The sequence below is a fragment of the Haliaeetus leucocephalus genome, unplaced genomic scaffold, assembly GCF_000737465.1.
Source record: "Haliaeetus leucocephalus isolate CR32 unplaced genomic scaffold, Haliaeetus_leucocephalus-4.0 Scaffold184, whole genome shotgun sequence".
NCBI lineage: Eukaryota > Metazoa > Chordata > Aves > Accipitriformes > Accipitridae > Haliaeetus > Haliaeetus leucocephalus.
In genome coordinates, this window is record NW_010972620.1 from 3,743,733 (window position 1) to 3,762,357 (window position 18,625).

Genomic DNA, 18,625 nt, shown 5'->3' on the forward strand with positions numbered 1-18,625 from the left:
ACATTTTTCTTTCAACCTATGAAAGGAATGGAGTCCACCAGGCAGTTCCTGAATCTTCGTGCCATTCCTGTCACTGCACACTAACAGCACTGCCCTGATGGCCAGCTAAAGTTGGCATAGGTGCAGAAGGGAGAAAGGGCCATCCTCAGATGACCCAAACCATGCTCAACCCTTCCTGGAAGGAGCATAAAATGATTGGGACAAGTCAGAAGACGTAAGTTTTGAGCTATCCCATTGTGTTCATGAAGCTGGAAGAATGAGATTAACCCTTAGTTGGGTCATAGCACTAGGAATGACTGAAAAGGAACTTTTCTGCTGGACGAAGGGGTAGAGGTGGACTTGTCAGGGTGAAGCGGGTTTCCAGCACCTCCATAATGTAAGAAAAGGACCCCATCACCAGGGATGACTGTTGCTGTAATTCATAGAGGGTGCCACATAGAATCCCAGCAGGCGATGTTCACTGCAGTCAGATAGTCAAGAATCAGCAGAGCCCTCAGAGGTGTAAATTGTGTTAGCAGATTAATAATCCTTGTGCAACAGACAGTCGTGAACTAAAAGTGGGTGCAGTGGATGGATCTTGAATGCTCTATTACAGGGACAGATATCTTCAGAACTAACAGAATGAATCTTCTAACTCTTTGACCATTACAGTTCTACAGGCATCAAAAAATTCTGGGTTTTGCTCTGTCACGGGAAATAAGGTGGTGACCTGTAAATGTACATGACTCAGTTTGTTATTTTGTGCATGTTAAAATATGGTTAGATTCAAGTCATCTTTGACGCTACATCCTAGCGAATAATTTCGAAGCCTTATTTTGATCCCTGTCTTGATGACATTCTACTAGTCAACACCACACAAGCAGTGTGTTACAAGTAAAAAATATGTGATCATAAAAACAAAATCAGTAAATACAAAGAGAGTGAAAGATTAAGCCAAAGCAGGAAAAAGCTGTGTCAGCCTTTTGTTGGACGCAATAGTTTGCTTACTGCTGACAATCACCTTTTCTGCAGCAACACATCATCTGAAAAAATACACTCTATTGTATCCCATGGGATGCCTGATATAGGAGGAGAAAAAAAAGCTTACTGGTCAATGAAGCATGAATATAGCCCACTGTATTGTCTTAATAGTTAAAGAAAATGGGTTTGGTTCTTTTGTTGGTCTGTTTTTTGGTTTTTTTTACACTGAGTGTGGAAAGAAAATTAGAAAATAAAAGAGTTACATGAAAGGATTTACCATGACCTTCAAAGTGGAAAAGTCCACTTTCTCTATTATCAGCCACTACAATTCCATTATTAAAATAAGAATAAGTTCATCTAGATGTCTTAGATAATGAGTTTTGATCAGGTTTTTGCAAGCTTATGAAGGCAAAAGATGAATAAATATTAAAGACCCCATTTATTTATTAATACTACTCTACACTTCTATAACTATGCAAATCTAATTGATAAAGTCTCATTGACTCTATTAGTTAGAGTGTGCCACATCTACATATTTAACAGTAAGATTACCATTGCACCACAATGTATTTAAAGGTAGCAGGACAGCAAAAGATGGCAATTAGAGATTGACCCTTAATAATCATGAGTTGTAAGGCCAAAAGGCTAGTATACTAATGTATAGATATGCTAAATCTCCTGATCTGTTCAACTTGGGGTCCCACAAAATACACATGACTGCTTTAGCATGAATTTTTGCAAACAGAGTTACTGCAAATGTATGGTAGACAAGCACCTCGGCATGCACTCCTGCGGAAATTCTGGCTACTGAAAAGGCTACAAGATGCAAGAAGCAGTGTAGATGGGCCTTCTGGACAAGATCCTGTTGATTTTTCTCACAATATGTGGAAAATGACCATTTAAAAATGTCACAGTATTCTTCTAAGCCCACATTGCGCCCTCTCAGAGACGCAGAGTATCAGCCAAAGACCAGCAGTGACATAGCGTTAAGATCTCATCATAAGGCAAAATTGGGAATAAAGTCCCATGTGGGACTCTTGCCTCCCAGTCATATGAATGAGCAGGTTTTCTGCACACAAGTTTAAAAAAAAATTCAAAGTAAGTTACTCTAAAAACAATATGACTACTTTTTTCCTGGGGTTTGTTGTTGTTGCTGTTGTTTCATTGGTGTTTGTTTTCTTTTTTTTTTAATTTGTTTTGCTTGCTAAAAGCCAAGAAAATAGGAACTAGTTTTTCAAGGATTGCAGGAAAAGTCCTTACACTGATAAAAGATATTAAACTATACAGCTCCTCATAACTTTACCATCTGTAACAAATCATAAAAATACTTCCACTTTTTTTACTGCATTTTCAACCTGCAATACAGTTGAAACAGCAAATAATGAAAAACAGTAAGAGTTGGTTATGTATAGTGTCTTTTATACTCAAAATATCCCAACGTATTTTATGGTGTTATTAATTAGTTAATTATTCCATTAATTAATTAACAATGAATTAGTCACTCCATTAATAGTTTCAAAGTCATAGTTATATACCCCACACTGTACTCATTATCTCCCCTGTAGTACTCAAAGGGACTTGAACAACATGGCTTGTGTTATTCCAGAAGACTTCTGAGCGCCAACACACAGAACTCGCCTCCAGATTCTTCAAAGGTGCCAAAGGACCTTTAACTTATGCCAAGCCAGCCCCACAAAATGGGAAGAGAAGATCTTCACTAAGCTATTCAGAGGGAGCACATTTCTTAGCACTAACAAACACAAATTATGAAGTTTTTATTCCCCAAAGACCTGCAGTAGAGAGGGACAAACCATTAAATCTCTATCTTGGCCACAGACTGGATGCTGCAAAGCAGAAATACATATCTCTTCATAGACGATTCTAATTCAGGGAAGATATCTAAAAAGCATATGACTTGAACGAAGTGGAGAGCGCTGCCTAACGCAGTTATATGATTCAACAGTGCAAATGCAGTTGGGTGCAAATGAAAGAGCTGACACTGCGCAAACACTCCCTCCCATATTTCTGAGGACTGCAAAAGCATGGTGAAGAAGTTTCACAGCTTGGAGAAAGGTTCACTTTCATACTCAGGATACTTTCTGGCTGGCCCAAACTTTGAGAACGATTTGCCTTGACCTGTTCTTAAGTTGCACACCTGAAATCTTTGGAAGGCTCTAAAGCTAGATTTTATTAGAATATGAATTAGTAGAACTAACTTAAGTTTAAACTCAAACTGAGAGTAGAAATTAAAAGGGATTGTAAAGAATTCTCTCCTCCATCTATTGCATCCCGCTGCTGTCTGTCTCACTCTCCTTTCTCCTTCTCTCCATCTGTTTCAGCCTACACCACAGGGGAGACTTCCCCACATATATTCAGCAGCTCTCAGGGAAAATATCACCTCCCTCTCCTCCAGAAGGCTTCACCTTCTACAGACTGCAGCAGGCAGAACAGCTTTCCTTCCCACTGCCAAGCCCCATCCTGAACATAACCCTGAAACATAATCTATGCCAATACATCGTAAATTCACATAAACAAAACTAAGCAGTTACACAGTATATCACACTGTATTTCCCGAGTCATAGTGCCATTCAGCCTAGACAGATTAGCCTGGAAATAAATACAAAATTTAAAGTAAAATTTAGTTGTAAGAGTATGACCTGTTCTGAATAGTTAAATGTATAAATAGACAAATGTATAATAGCTAAATGTGGAAATAGCTATTTAAAGTACATTCAGTATATCCTGTTGATATATATTGTTGTGTATATTTACAATCAGGAATTTAGAGAAGCCTGAGATTTTACTCCACGTATTTTTGTTTCTACTTTAAACCTTTAAAAAGCCACCATAAGTATTTTTACCCTTTACATAAACACATGAGACTTTTCATAAGTGCTTCGGTTTATAAAGACACACACAGAACAGATTGCTTCAATTAGGAAAGAAATTTGGATCACATATAAACAGAAACTAAAAAAAACTCACTGCATTTATATTATAGCATAGGATGACAATGAAAACACAAAGATAACAAATACTAAACATAATCATCAAACTGCCATATGAGCAACACCTGATAAAAAGCAATCTTGTCATTTTCATCTGGCTGACCTATGGAAGCAAGATTTTAAAACTCTTTTCAAAATCTGGTGAACTCTGAAAATAAACAAATTCAAACAACACCACTTCCATAAGAGGTAGCAATCAAAATGTTATCAATGTCCATTAACATAAAAAAAAATTAAAAATACAAACTTATAGAATTATTTCAGTGAATTATCGAAGAAAATGCTTGATTCTCTAGAATTACCATTGATGCACTTTGTGGTTCATTTTGGTGACTCTTTCATTTTTCTGTAAGAATTAAAAACATCTAGAATATGAATCTCAGCTTTTTTCAAAACATATTTCCTCAATCTAAACTTAATTCTCAACACATTTTAAATTCACAAAGTGTCAATTAGCTATAATGATTTTTGAAAGAGATTAGGTAGTTAACTATCTTGAGCACTGCATAGATGCTTCCCTTAAATATGGAAAGAATGTTTATGGCATTACAGAATGAGTGTTGCATTCTTTTATTTTTAAAAAAAGTTAACTGAAAAAGAGTTTATCTGAAGCACCATTTTTTTTTTTAACAATTACTTGCTTTTCTACATACCCCCTATCTTTTGGAAATATGCAGAAGACAGTTTCATCTTAGTTTTGGATTGTTTCAGTAAAATCTTAATAGCCAGCATTTAAATTTTTTTATGCCATCCATATCCTCCACATTTACATTTTCCCACTTAATATGTTTGAAATAAATATTTTTAAAAAAAAAACCCTGATATTCAGAGTTTCGCTACACCCATGGGCAATGGAAAGAGACAGAACAACCATCACATTACAACAGCAATAATCCCTTCCTACTTTGTGCTGGTACAAATGACTGTAAAATGTCTAGTGTGTTGCTGGCACAGATGTGCAGCCCAGACCTTCCATCTCAAATCTGATACAAGATACGTGTGACTCAAGTGGCAGCCAGACAGAATTTAGACAGCCGCACACTAGAATATAATCTATAAACTCCCTGAACTTTTCTATCTAGTTTCACAGGAAAAGTTCTTGAGGACATAGAAATCTCCTATACAAATTCAGAGCCCACAGCTCAGATCTTAACACCCCACCACAGAGAGTATTTGGAATCCCCAAGCTGGGTATTTTTGAGCCAAAGTTTCTCCAGGAGTCAGCCCAGTGCATCTTAAGCACCACTGCTATAGAGTTCAGCACAAACATCAGCTGGCACGTCACCACGACGTCGCCTCCTCTTCAGAGCTCTCACCAGTACAACATGTTGTAGGCTGCCTTCTTTTTGATAGTATTAAACCCAGCTCCTCCTATTTCTGCCTAGCAGGGTGTGCCCCATCACCTGAGCGTAGGCAAGGGAGAAGCAGCAGCAGGATTCACACCAGCAGGGAAGAAAGATTCCATTTGCACACAGAGAGAAAGAGACCAGATGAAGTCAAAAGATACAGGCACTCACAGCAGGGAGAGGGGATACCTACAGTCTAATTTCGGTTTCCAGGCAAGTTGCTTCATTTTGTATTAAAAATCATTGAATAAAGTAGAAAAAGAACGCTGGGAGATAAGACTACAATACCATCTTGACATCATCAATGGTCAAATATAACAAGGCCTTACGGTTATTGGGTCTTTTCACATCTCTATTTTGATTTTTTCAAAACCCTTGACTGCTTTCACAGTCAAAAGGAGTCATTAAAATCAATTCAAAATGTCAGTAATGAGCGCATGTGAGAACACAACAATAATTAGGCGAAGACAGACATTTAATTAAATGAGGAAAATAAATTTCAAAGCAGTCGTTTAATCCTAATATTGCTGTTAATTTTCAAGAAACTGTTTTCTTTCTTTAATGAAGGCCCATGACTTTTAATATGGTTAATATGGCTTAATAGGGGACTTTTATACCATATCCAACAAAGAACAGAACTATTCCCATACTCAAGCTTTTGTATTAAAAGAAAACTTTGTGTTTTCTAAAATGCCAGAATGTTCTCAAAAGAACAAAGGCCAGACAGAAGTCTTGATTTGAAATTCTACTTCAGTATTTCTGAGTGCCACTACAACTCTCTAAGCATATATAATTACATTGGTAATTATTTTTAAAAAATAGTTTTTAAAAATGGGATATGTTTATTATAAATTAGTGATAAAGTTATACACAAAAAGGTATGTTAAAGAGGAATATTAACACTGTAAAAGGAACTACTGCAATCAAGGGTGCCTGTGAATTATTTTTGGGTGAGTGCTCACTTAATGGGCAGCTATTCAACATTTTGTTCTACGTTCAGTACTCAGTATTGGGCCCATGCCTCATTTACTATATACTACACAAACTCTTTTCTAAAGACGGAATTAATTTATAATGTGGCTTTCTATAGTATTCATCACTATCATTTTCTAAGTTCTTCAGAAAAGTTAATGAATTTGTTACAACATTACTGAGATGAGCAGGCATTATTAGTCCCATTTTATAGGACAGGAAATGAAACAAAGAGACCAAGGACAAAAACATCCATTAATCATGAGTAGCCAATCTGAAATACCTCAAGTTTGATTTTTCATAATATTTTGAATTATATAACACTACATATGATCATTCTTATTTTGCAGTTCCTTCCATCATTCATTGTAATTCTTTCCACATTTACAAGAAAACAGGAAAGGAACATACATTCATCTTTCCATTACATTATCACTCATTCATCCCCTGCAAATTCATTCAGTGCATTGTAGAGGGAAAGTTCCTTGGGAAATAGTATGTAGCCACGTTATTAAAAGTTGTACAATGATGCCCTAATAAAGAAGCAAATAAAAAATTATTGTGCCAGCAACTTTAATTCTTTCACTTTCCTGGCACCCACTGCCTAAATAGCATATTTCAATAAAGGGGTTTTGTTAAGTAATTTAATTTACGAATCAGGCTGGAGTAAATTCTAGAGAACCACTTTAACTTTTGAGCTGGCTTCTCCCTTTCCCCAAATCTTTCCAGTAGAGCATCCCACTTCATTACGTCTCTCAGCAGAGAAGGAAGAATGAACCTGAATTCCCAGAAAGGGAGCAAGAACATACAGAACTTCACACATTCATGGGGTTTCTAACTTTGGCCACTGGCCACTCTCCCCTGGTTCCTGTTACATAGTTTCTTAATACCCATTTCTAAAACTGAACAACATGGCAAAAGATTTTCATACGTATACAGAATTTCTGAGAAATACATCTAGCATTTTGGCTCTAAAAGTTAGTTTAGCAAAAGTTCTAAGCCAAAAGTACTGCAATGTATGTCAGAGCCATACAAACAGAGCATGTGCCCAGACCCACTCACAACATAGTCTTGTTCCCAACTACAACTTAATTACCACATTTTATAAATGTAAGGTGAGGATCACACGATCTTTACCTGATCAATGACTGAAGTGTTTTCTCCTTTTTTTTCTTCTGATAACTAATAATAATATTTAAATTATGCTGAAAACTAGTGTAATGGACATCAAAAGATGTCAAAATGTGCTTACGTGAAGGGAATCCTAATGGCCAACTTGAAATGGTAATCACTAAAACTGAAGGAAGAGATGGTACACTATTATGAGTGCTAGCCATGAAACAGAAAATAGCAAAGGATAGGTAAGAAAAAGATGGAAAGCTTCTTCATTCACTGAATAAATGGCTGGCCTTATATACAACCATGTACGTATTAATAAAAACTTTTAAGACTACAGTTAAGAAATTATATTTCAGCCATTCACTTCCACCAGTAACATTATTTCAATATCTTTATTACACTAAAAGGCAGACAATTACATGCCTGAGTTGGTACATTTTCATCATAATTCTGTATTACTGAACTACAATAACTGATTTTGTTAATAGAAACTTCATCAAATAGTGCTGTTCTATTTTTATTTCTTGAAATCACTTAAAGTTGTAAGAACGTCCCTCACAATTGCAATATCGGACCCATCACAGTCAGTCTTCCCACATTTTTCTATTTAGGGAACTCTCTATTCATGCTGATTCTAAAATTCATACTCTCACCTCTTCATTGCACAGGCAGTTTGCCTCTATCCCGCTCTTTCTAGCGACTGTTCTCTATTTCTAGTAAGAGTTTTTTGAGAACAATCCTATTCACATTCCTCTCGAGCAGCAAAAAAGTTGCTTTTGAAACCAAGTTCCATTATCAAATGCTATAAATCATATTCATTCGTGACGAAAATAAATTCTGCTTGTATTACATCTAAGTTAGGGGGTTACCACCAGACCTATTTTCAGTCAGGATAATTATTTTGAACTTTCAGAGCAGCTGCCTGATTCATTCCTCTGTCATCCATACCTAACAGTCATCCAGTGCCGCATTTTCATTGTTACATTGAAATAAGTTGGTGTCTGACATTACTTGTCCATTGTGACAAAACAAAAAGTCATTTACTGTGAAGTCTTTACTATAAACTAGCAAAACTTGCATTTTGCCTAAATGTAATGAGAGGACTGAGCTTCAAAATAAGCCAGCACTTACTATTTATATGCCTTTTTCCATGTAAAGAAAGAGCATGTGAGAATGAATTTCACAGAAGTTCAAAGTTTTTAAAAAGCATACAGCAATAACAATTCATTGTTTCTTTCACTGTACTTTAAAAAGATGTACTAGGCTAAAAAGCCCACAGACATAGGGATTAGTGTCATAATCAGCAAAACGGGTAACTAAATTTTATTTTAAACAGAAATCTTTTATGAAATTTCCAGCTGCTAGTTGGAAAGTTCTAATAGTTGTCAATTTTGATCCTGAGGGAGGGCCACATACAGAAAAATCTGACCTGTGTTAAAATTTTATTCAGCTAAATGTTACTAATAGTCTAGGCTTACTCTACATTGACTAAAACTTTCTGAAGATGACTGATCTCTTTCTGGGCCAGCTATGCACAGAGGTCAGATGAGTAACCCTTGGTTCTCTCTACTGACTACAGAAAGACCTAGAAGGTTAACTAAGGCTAGGCACATAAGTTTTAAAAAGCTAGTTAGGTGAAATGCCTCTCACTGTAACTGCCAGAGAAGTAAATGTGCAGGTATGTCAATGTTATGGTAAGCAAGGGAAGACTTGATGCTGAGATCTAAAAACTGAGGAACATATATAATTACCTGGGTTCTTTTAAGCACAGTCTGAAGATTGTGTTCCTAAAGTTTTTAAACCATAGACCACAGCCAGACTTCATTTTTTTCACAGATATTTCACCAAACTCTTAACTGAAAACACTGCAACAACTGACAGGGTTTCTGTGAACAGCTGCAGACCCTTTTCAAGTTCTGCCCAGGACCATGGTCTATAAACAGTTTGGACACCAATGAACTAGAGAATCTTGAACAAAATATTAGTAAAAGAAGCAAAAACAAAGAAAAGTGAGAATATCAGTTGGCAGTTATTTGAACATCAGTTTTAGAAAAAAGGTCTAGATGTCTCTGATGATGAAGCATTTCAAAGTTCATGCCACAGGCATTACAATTAGTCAAAAATACAAGTGTTATTACTTGACAGTAAGGACTGCCCAGTAAATGAATTTTTGTTTTGTCACCATGGAAAGTCTTTGTAACATCTTAATTCTTGTAATGTTCTTGAAGTGTTAGAAAAGTGGAAGATAAGTACAAACAAAACCAAGAAAAAAAAATCTCATTAAAATATTATGGTAGAAATTCAAATTTATCTCTCCATGAAATTTTCTTCATAATGATCTAGATGCATCACCAGCTTTACAACACTCATTAATATAACAACTCTAACATGCAACATCATTTTGCAATATACTAGCATCAGTACTCACTAGCATGATTCTAATTTTTTTCTTGAGTTATATAGTCTATACACACTGAAGAGATCTCTGATCTACTTGTTCTGACAACTGAAATGGCATATCTAAGAAACAACAACATTAAATTACTGTTTGAGTTCATGTGTTATTGCCAGAGGGATGTTTCTTGTCAGGTAGTTAATGAAAGCAGTCACATTTTAATGTTATTTTAAATCTGGCTCTTATAATGTTCAGTTTATTGTATAAACCCTACAAATAAGGTACTTGGTTTCCTTTTAAAAATAAAGAAATTGATTTTTATTTCTAAAATGTATCAACGCCCATCACATGGACATGGCAAAAGTATAAATACTATTTTTAAAATTGTTTATACTTTTATACATTTATATCGTCAAGTTTTCATATAAATTCAGAATATTCAGAAGGTATTCACGCAATAACTTCTATGTGGATTATTAGCAGAGTTTTTATCCTGGTTCTCAAATAATTCAACACAGATCTCAGCAATTAAAGAAGCAACCTCTGGTTGATTAGGCCTTACAAGGAGACAGAACATGCACTTCATAAATTAGCTATAAATATACAGAGATAAGTAGGTGCTCCTGTTATATCTCAACATTTTCAAAGTTCTCTTCCTTCCTTTTTCTCATTATTTAGTTGAACTTTGCTTAAGAAACCTTAAATCTACAGTCCAAATGTCAGAACTTAGCCTATGTTGCTTGACTCCACATGATTTGTACAAAATACACAATGTAAATTGAAGTTGAGATGTTTCAACTTTGCTGATATTCTTTGCTGTTTCTCAAACAATTTTAACATGTTAGTTCTGAGAACTAAAACCTCTTATAGCAAATAAATCCAGAACACTTTTAGCAAAATTGCACTTCATACTGGACAGAAGTAATACATGTCGTATACCTCACTGTGCAGTCTCCCCTATTTTAAAGTCATGAATTGCAACAGGTACTTGTATTGTAAAAAATATAATATGCTAAATCACCATACTTGCACAATGGACAGTAGAAACTCTTTTGCATTACAATTTTGAAAAGAAGATGTAACATAAGCACCTCTTCATTTAAAACACCATCAGGTATATTTAAAGTAAAATCTGTTCATTTAAATAATAACATTCTCACTGCTTTTTGCTCATGCTAAGAATTGAGTGCCAATTCAGCAAAGCATTGATGGAATATTAAAATTCCAAACATTCACAAATAAGATTACATATCTGTAATATTGCCCAATCCAGCCTACACAGCCTTTAAAACAGATAGGAGGAAATACCTCAGCCCTTAGTGTAAAGTACAGAGTGGCAAACCTGAGAAAAAAATAAACCCAGATTTTTTTCCCCACTTCCTACAAATTTAGCTTCTAGGGTTGGCAGTCAAGCACATAAAATAATAAACTGCTTGGTTAAACTAGCAAATGGAAATAATAGAGGAAGGAAATATGGAGCCCAAAAGGTTGTTTTTCTCAACCCCAACGCAGTCACCCACTCTTCAGAAGAGATTTATTCTTTGACTGAGAGAGGGAACTTTGGCCACCGTGGCAGGACTCACTGACTCCTTTTTGAAAGTGACTTGGAAAACTCAATTTCCACCTCAAACAGCTGCCAGCCATTAAAAGAAATATTCTGTTTTCCTAGCACTACTTTTTCTATAAACCAGGAACTAGATACAGCTGTGCTTTCATTAATTCATGACTTTTTTTTGGCCATGGAAAGAAAGAACTGCTAACTGAAATGCACAAACAGAATAAACCTCTTACTCTTCTGTTGTTTTTTTTTCCAACGATTAGCTTGATAGAGAACAATTGATAGATACCACTACTTTTTCATAGAATCATAGAATCATTTAGGTTGGAAAAGACCTTTAAAATCATCGAGTCCAACCGTCAACCATGCCCACTATGTCCTGAAGTGCCTTGTCTACGTGCTTTTTGAATCCCTCCAGGGATGGTGCCTCAACCACTTCCCTGGGCAGCCTATTCCAATGCCTGACAACCCTTTTGGTGAAGAAATTTTTCCTCGCATCCAATCTAAACCTCCTCTGGCGCAACTTGAGGCCGTTTCCTCTCGTCCTATCTCCTGTTACTTGATAGAAGAGACCAGCACCCACCTCACTACAACCTCCTTTCAGGCAGTTGTAGAGAGTGATCAGGTCTCCCCTCAGCCTCCTCTTCTCCAGACTAAACAGCCCCAGTTCCCTCAGCCGCTCCTCATAAGACTTGTGCTCCAGACCCCTCACCAGCTTTGTTGCCCTTCTTTGGACACACTCCAACACCTCAACGTCTTTCCTGTAGTGAGGGGCTCAAAAGATATTTTTGAAAGATATCAGACACAAACTTTTTGACACAGCTTTTCTACGAACTGAATTATCATGTAAAAAGGAACAGCAAACTGTAGCGACTACTGACAGTCTGTTTGTTCTTGGTATTTGAAAAACACTGACTGTTCATATCATCTATACCTGACCCTCATAGACCATATATTGTGCTAGGCAATCCTTGCCAATGAACATGAAGTGACATATTTGCATGACATAGTTGGACATTGTCTTCCCTAGATTAATTTCATTTTTCTCTTTCCAACATTTAGTCTACTGTTCATTCTAATAATGACCCCTCTTCATCATCTCTTTCATTAGCCATTCCTAGGGCCATGAAAAGCTCTCTAGGCACTAAAGGCACTTTATAATCTGTCTAGCCATATTTTCATGAACCTGTACAAAGTGGTACTTATTTCTACCCAACAAGAGTAGAATTCTAAAATTCTCATTTCATTGATGAGAAAAATGTGAGATTTTTGCCCTTTTAAGATTTTTCTGCCCACATTTTGCACAGCTTGTCATTTTTCCAAACTTGTTCTGATGGCCGTGGCATTTCCTTAAGGGGTAACCCAGTAAAGCATATTTATTTACCCATAACATAAAAAGACAAATCAAATACATATATATTACTTCTCTACCAGTGTATCTTCATACTCCTTGACAGATACATTTTTCAACTTTCCTTTAACGTCTTGTTTGCTATTGTATCTATTTTGCTAATGTATACTGCTGCTTTTTGACCTCACACAGTTTGCTCCTCCATTTCATGTCAGCACTACCCTTTATATCAAGTGACTAGCAAATTACACTTTGCTGTCAATGGGTTATATTTCTGGAACATATTTTAAAACAATATTCACAATTCAAACTAAGAAAAAGTGACAATAAATTAATATCAAGGACTCATAGGCTACTTTACAATATGCTGAAATTGAGCTGAGTTAGTCAAAGTTGAACTTGCCAATGTCCACATTTAACCTAATATAAGATTTCTTAAAGTTTATATAAGCCAAGGTTTTGTCATCATCTTGAGATAGAAATGACCCTCAATTCATTTAAATGATCCTACAGAGCCCCTCACTCAAATACTCTGCAAGGGCTTCACAACACCAGTTCTAAAGCTGAAAACATTACTGACTGCTCTCTCGACTTTTACAAATAGGCGTGCACTAAGATTAGGTGGTTCAGGACCCAAGGCACCTGAAGAGCGTACCTTACAATAACTAGACAGTTGCATTAGGTGTTCAGCCTATAATAATGGAAGAGGCTAAACTGTCCTCAAGTGCTTCATATTTGCCAGCGGAGAAAAGTACCACAGCTCACACTGAATAATGCGCTAGTTTGGCCAAGAACTCCCAGTCAAAGGAACCAACACAAATTTTCCCACAACCGTAAGCCACTTACTGAAGTCAGGGGTAGGGGGGTCCTATTTCAATTGGTTCAAGATTTCACTACAGATCTTTCCTTGTAGTCCCACTGATCAAGAATTTTCTCTTTTCCCTGGGAAATCAGCACAGGAAGCAATGCAACTGTAAAACCACCACAAAGGTTTTTCCCTTCACCGTCAGAAGGTAAAGTAGAGGGACACTGATGGATTCTCTCCTGTTCCGTTTGCTTCTTACAAGTCCAGTCGTGGGGAGCTCTAAGGCCTCCCAAGTGTTTGAGGAGTGACAGCTCCTTTCTTTGTGGACATGTTAGGGAAACAAACGCATACACAGCACACTGTGTAAACAGCACAACGATTCAAAAAGTATTTATCCCTATGAACCCCAGCTCAATATATGGACAAAATCAAATATTGTATATATGTAGATATTTGCACCAGATTCCTTCTCATTTAAAAAAACACTCCACACATGGGCTACAGTCCCCTACAAAGCAAAATATTTCTTCTGAATGAGTTCTCCAAGCCATTGAGTCTCTCTCACTCTTGCTTCATCAAGCTTTTCAAAATTTATAGTTCTATAAATAAACATTATTTATACTGTTTTAAATTTTATACTAATAGGTATTTTACTGTAATACTACATATTATGTTTGCAAGATAAATAATAATATAAAAAATAATTATGGGTCCTGTGGAACAGTCTATCAGGTGATGAAGGACTCTAATTCAGACTTTTATTTGCATACATTATAATGTATATTTATCTATTACTTCCTTCTCCTTAGCAGTTAGAAAGCTAGTTTTTCCAGTCAGTAAATTCACTGATACATCAGCAAAAGCTATCAGAGAAGGCAAACAATCTTCATTTAAAAAATAAAGTGTGGGTTTTTTAAAATAAGAAAATCCCCAATATTAAAAAAAAAAAAAAAGTAAATACATACAGGGAAAGATTCTCCAATTCACAGTAAAATCTGAAAATGATTGGCAGCAAAATTGTTTCTTTTCCCAAAAAAGCTGCAAGCCAACCTAGCATTTGGCAAATGAGTACGCAGAGCCTGGGGTGAGATCATAATACTTTATTAGGAGCTTCAGATTCTTGGTGTGGTTATTGTTTTAATTCTCTGGAAGGCGACAGTTGGTTTGTGTGGTTATTTTAGCTCAGGGCAAAGACTCCGTTTGTGTGTTGCTCTTTATATGTTCTGAGTTGGTAGGTTTGTTGAGGCTAATCTTTTCTCAAACCATTTCTAGAATTGTCTTATTTAAACTATAATCTGTTCCACTAGACTCTTTAAACACTAAGAAGATTTCTTTTTAAATAGAATTTATTTGTATAAGACCATATATTCAAAAGAATGTGAGTCATTATTGTTACTGTATTTATAAATAATAAAAATTGTTTCAGTCTGTATCAAAGTCAATCAGTGTTAGATATAATTGGTGGAACTCATTATTTTAAGTCAACCATGACAGTTTTACAATTACAATATGTATTTAGTTTAAATTAATGCTGTCCCAAAAGGAAACATGAATTCTACAAATCAGTAGCGAGGCATCTAACTGCTGGTATACATCTCACAACTCAACTAAAACAAACACCTTTTCAATAGCTACAATTTATTCTTTATGCCCTTTAAGTTTCAACATAATTTTTAAATATCTGGAAAATCTCTGCTAACAGTTTTATTAAAAGTGCTACTTGCTATTTATCTTCTAAAATACTCTCCTTGGAATGTTCTTGAGTTTAATTTTTCTCTAAGTATAGCAAGTCTGCCACCTAGTGCTTTATGGCTACCTCTAATACACATTTTATTTGATAATTATTTTTTTATAATTTTTTAATAAAAGATGTCATGCTCTAAGTCCCTGACTGCATATACACGCATGTTTGCCTACACACACTCAGAGTGCTTAAAAATCACATTACATCTTCTTCCTGACAGGTTGCATTACATGTTTCAACAGCTATTAGACCATATTTGCATTTCTTGACTAGCATGCAACCATCTTATAACTGTGCTCTTCTGCTGTGAGATCTGAAAATCTCACAGTGATTGTAAAAGGAAAAACCCGTAATTTATTTTATGAAAAAAATAAGATAGCAGTATAGTATGAGAAATATTAGGGAAGCCAATATGTCTTTGGGCCAGTGCAGCTCTATACACAGTCTCTTACTTGGTGGGGAGTGCCATCACACTGTGGTACCCCCAGCACTGAAGACAGACACACCTTGGAATGGGCTCTGAGCTAAATGCTGCTGAGATTACCTGCTCGGGATACAGGGACAACAAGTCTTTAGTAGTGGCACCCTACATGGAAGACAAAAGCTGGGGAATGATGAGGAAAAGGAAGCACAAACAGATTCCCTTCACAAAAAAAATTTTCAAGGAGCAGGGCTGGAGCAGCCCAAGAAGTAGTTTATGGTAGGTCCCAGTGTGCCACTCACAAACTGAGAGCAACCAGAGCCAAGTTTCATTCCAGATCGAGCGCCCATCTGCCCCCAGAATAATGCCTTTCACAGAGGTTGCTTCTGTCTGCTTACGTCCACTCTTCTGGGAAGATGACGATCTTGGTTTCTGCCCCTTCATTTTGCCAGATTATTGCAAGGCAGCTAGACCACAAGAGAAAATTTGGCATAGTATTTAGAGAGATTTCTTTTGACAGTTTTAACTCCCCTTTTATGAAATTATAACATTTGTAATATAATAACTGTTACTGAAAATTGGCTTGTTTCAGAACTTTGATATATGAACTATGGGACTATGAATAATCCCAGGGAAAAAAAAAAAAAAAAAGGTATGTTCAAATAACAAGGAAACACCAGGTGGGATGAATTATCAGACCACATCAATAGGTCAGATTAAGCCTAAACTATATTTTGACAACATAAATAAGGATGTATTATCTGACCCTTTTGCTCTGAGACAGTATTGAGCCAATGTTTCTGAAACGTCATTAGGGATACTATGTTGTCATAAATTATCTACTTTTAATAATCTGTACTCTATCAAACCATTTTTCTACTTACTACTATTGCAAATAAAAAAAAGTCAGAAAGGAAAAACATAAAGTAACACCTCTAAAGGAGTAACAGGGCCTTTAGTCCAAAGCCTGGATATCCAAAAGTTATTAAGAATTCTTTTCTTAATTTTTATCAAGTGAGATGAATTTTAAATAAACAAGAAATGAGTGTTTGTTTTTGTTTCAGGCACCACATACATTAAATAACAATATGATTTAAAAGTTTTAAATTAAAATAAAAATTTACTGTAAGAAATAGTAAGGACTATAGTCAAGGACTAACACTTTACTTTGCCCTTTTTTGAAGCCCTGGCGTGTCAGCAGTAATGGATCTAATGCAGCTCCAGGACTGGACTAGAATCCTTACGAGGTTCTACAGCCAGAAGCAAAATTTCCTTCTTTCTCCCCAGCTCCCTGCACAGATACCAGATGTTATCTTGAGAGTTTTCACTGAATGTATATTTCATGCTTTCTCACCAATTCTGGACATTAAAGTACCATTCTTCATCTTCGTGAGCTGCTGGCATACTTGGAGGATTGCTTATTGCTATCCTTTCTGTATGCATACCAAGGAAACAATCAATAGTGTTATGAGCTATAATGATTTTATGGCTCAGAGTTTAGAATGGGATGGTAAAGCCATAAACCATTTATTCAGGTCACTCCCCAAAAAGTTGTTGCAAGGTATTTAGTAGCTCACATATGATCACATATTTTTCCTGTGGTTTACTTTAAGTAGAAAAAAAAAAACAGTTAACAAAATTTATCCAATGACAATTTTAAAAAAATCTATGAATATTATTTTCCTAGTAGTCACTGTGTTAGATTTTTTTAGTGATAAACATCTGAGAACTGAGCAATGGTTTCTCTGGCTTTCCATTTCCTCCCTCAATGTCCATGAGGTTGACTAGAAAAGCTCAGTGGTGCCAGTGCTCTGTAGTACACCTGACCGTTAAAGCTTCTGCAGATGGGCCTACCATCTTCCCTTTTTTGCATGCTTCATCCCAGAAGAACATTTGAAATAGTGGCTGATGAGTCACTGTGTGAAGCCATCCACAAATGACATTTCATAAAACACTGAGGTGAGAGAAAGATTAGAAAGAGCTGTGGAAAGAAACACAATGAACCCAGGAAAACAGTTAAAATAAAATTTGTACTTTCTTTCAGCCTATTTTATGTACAGTTATTTGTGCTTCCTCTTTTTTAAGGCTGTAAATCCAACAAACACCTCCATCAGAGGCATATATTCTTGTGAAGACGTGGAATAAATGATCAAAAAATAGGTTTTAATTCCACAAAAACTATGAATCATTCAGCCCCTCCCTGTTTTAATTCTCTTTGTAAATGACCCACCCCTCCTGACCTCTATTCATTCCTGGATTCTCTAATCCTTCTCAATGCTCATGTTCTAATCTCTACCAAATTTAAAAGTGGGTCTGCTCTGCAGCACAGCAAACTCTATAGTGTTACCCTGGGTACATAATGCACTTCTGAATGCAAAAGGCAAGCTTCCACTTCTTTTTGAGTTCACACATAGTCACGGACCCATGAAACTGTCTGTCCAGTCCAAAGATAAGCACCAGGTTAATCACAATTGTTAATTTGTTGCAATTTTATTGCATTGTAACTACATTCTTGTTGTGCATAGCTGAGAAAATCTTCTCGAATGTATGCGAGTTTCATACTCTAAAGCGTGCTGCCCTGTAACCCACTATTGCTGCCTATTTTAAAAGGGCAACCAATCTGCAGAAACAAATGGAGAAGCTACTTGTTCTCTTCTCTCCATTGTTGATGGTAGTATCCAGAAATAATAAAAAATGCTTCTTAACATCCTTTTAAAGGGTAAAAGGGTATAAGAAACTAAGGTATGTAAATCCACATATATTTTTTCAGCTACTTTATCTTAGCTGGCTACTAGACTGGTCTTAGCTAGGAATTCTCTTGATGGAATAGGCAACTCTTGAGTGCCAAACTCATCTGGAAATTCTAACAACTATGCAGACAAACAATGCCATTTACATTCACACTACTGATTTATTGTAAACTTTTATGCTTCTGCTCATAGCAGT

General features: G+C 36.0%; 1 protein-coding gene across 1 annotated transcript in view; it reads right to left on the bottom strand.

Moving 5' to 3' along the window:
- ATRNL1 (attractin-like 1) overlaps positions 1-18,625 on the bottom strand; it is a 536,085-nt gene that overhangs the window by 307,899 nt on the left and 209,561 nt on the right. The window lies entirely within an intron of this gene.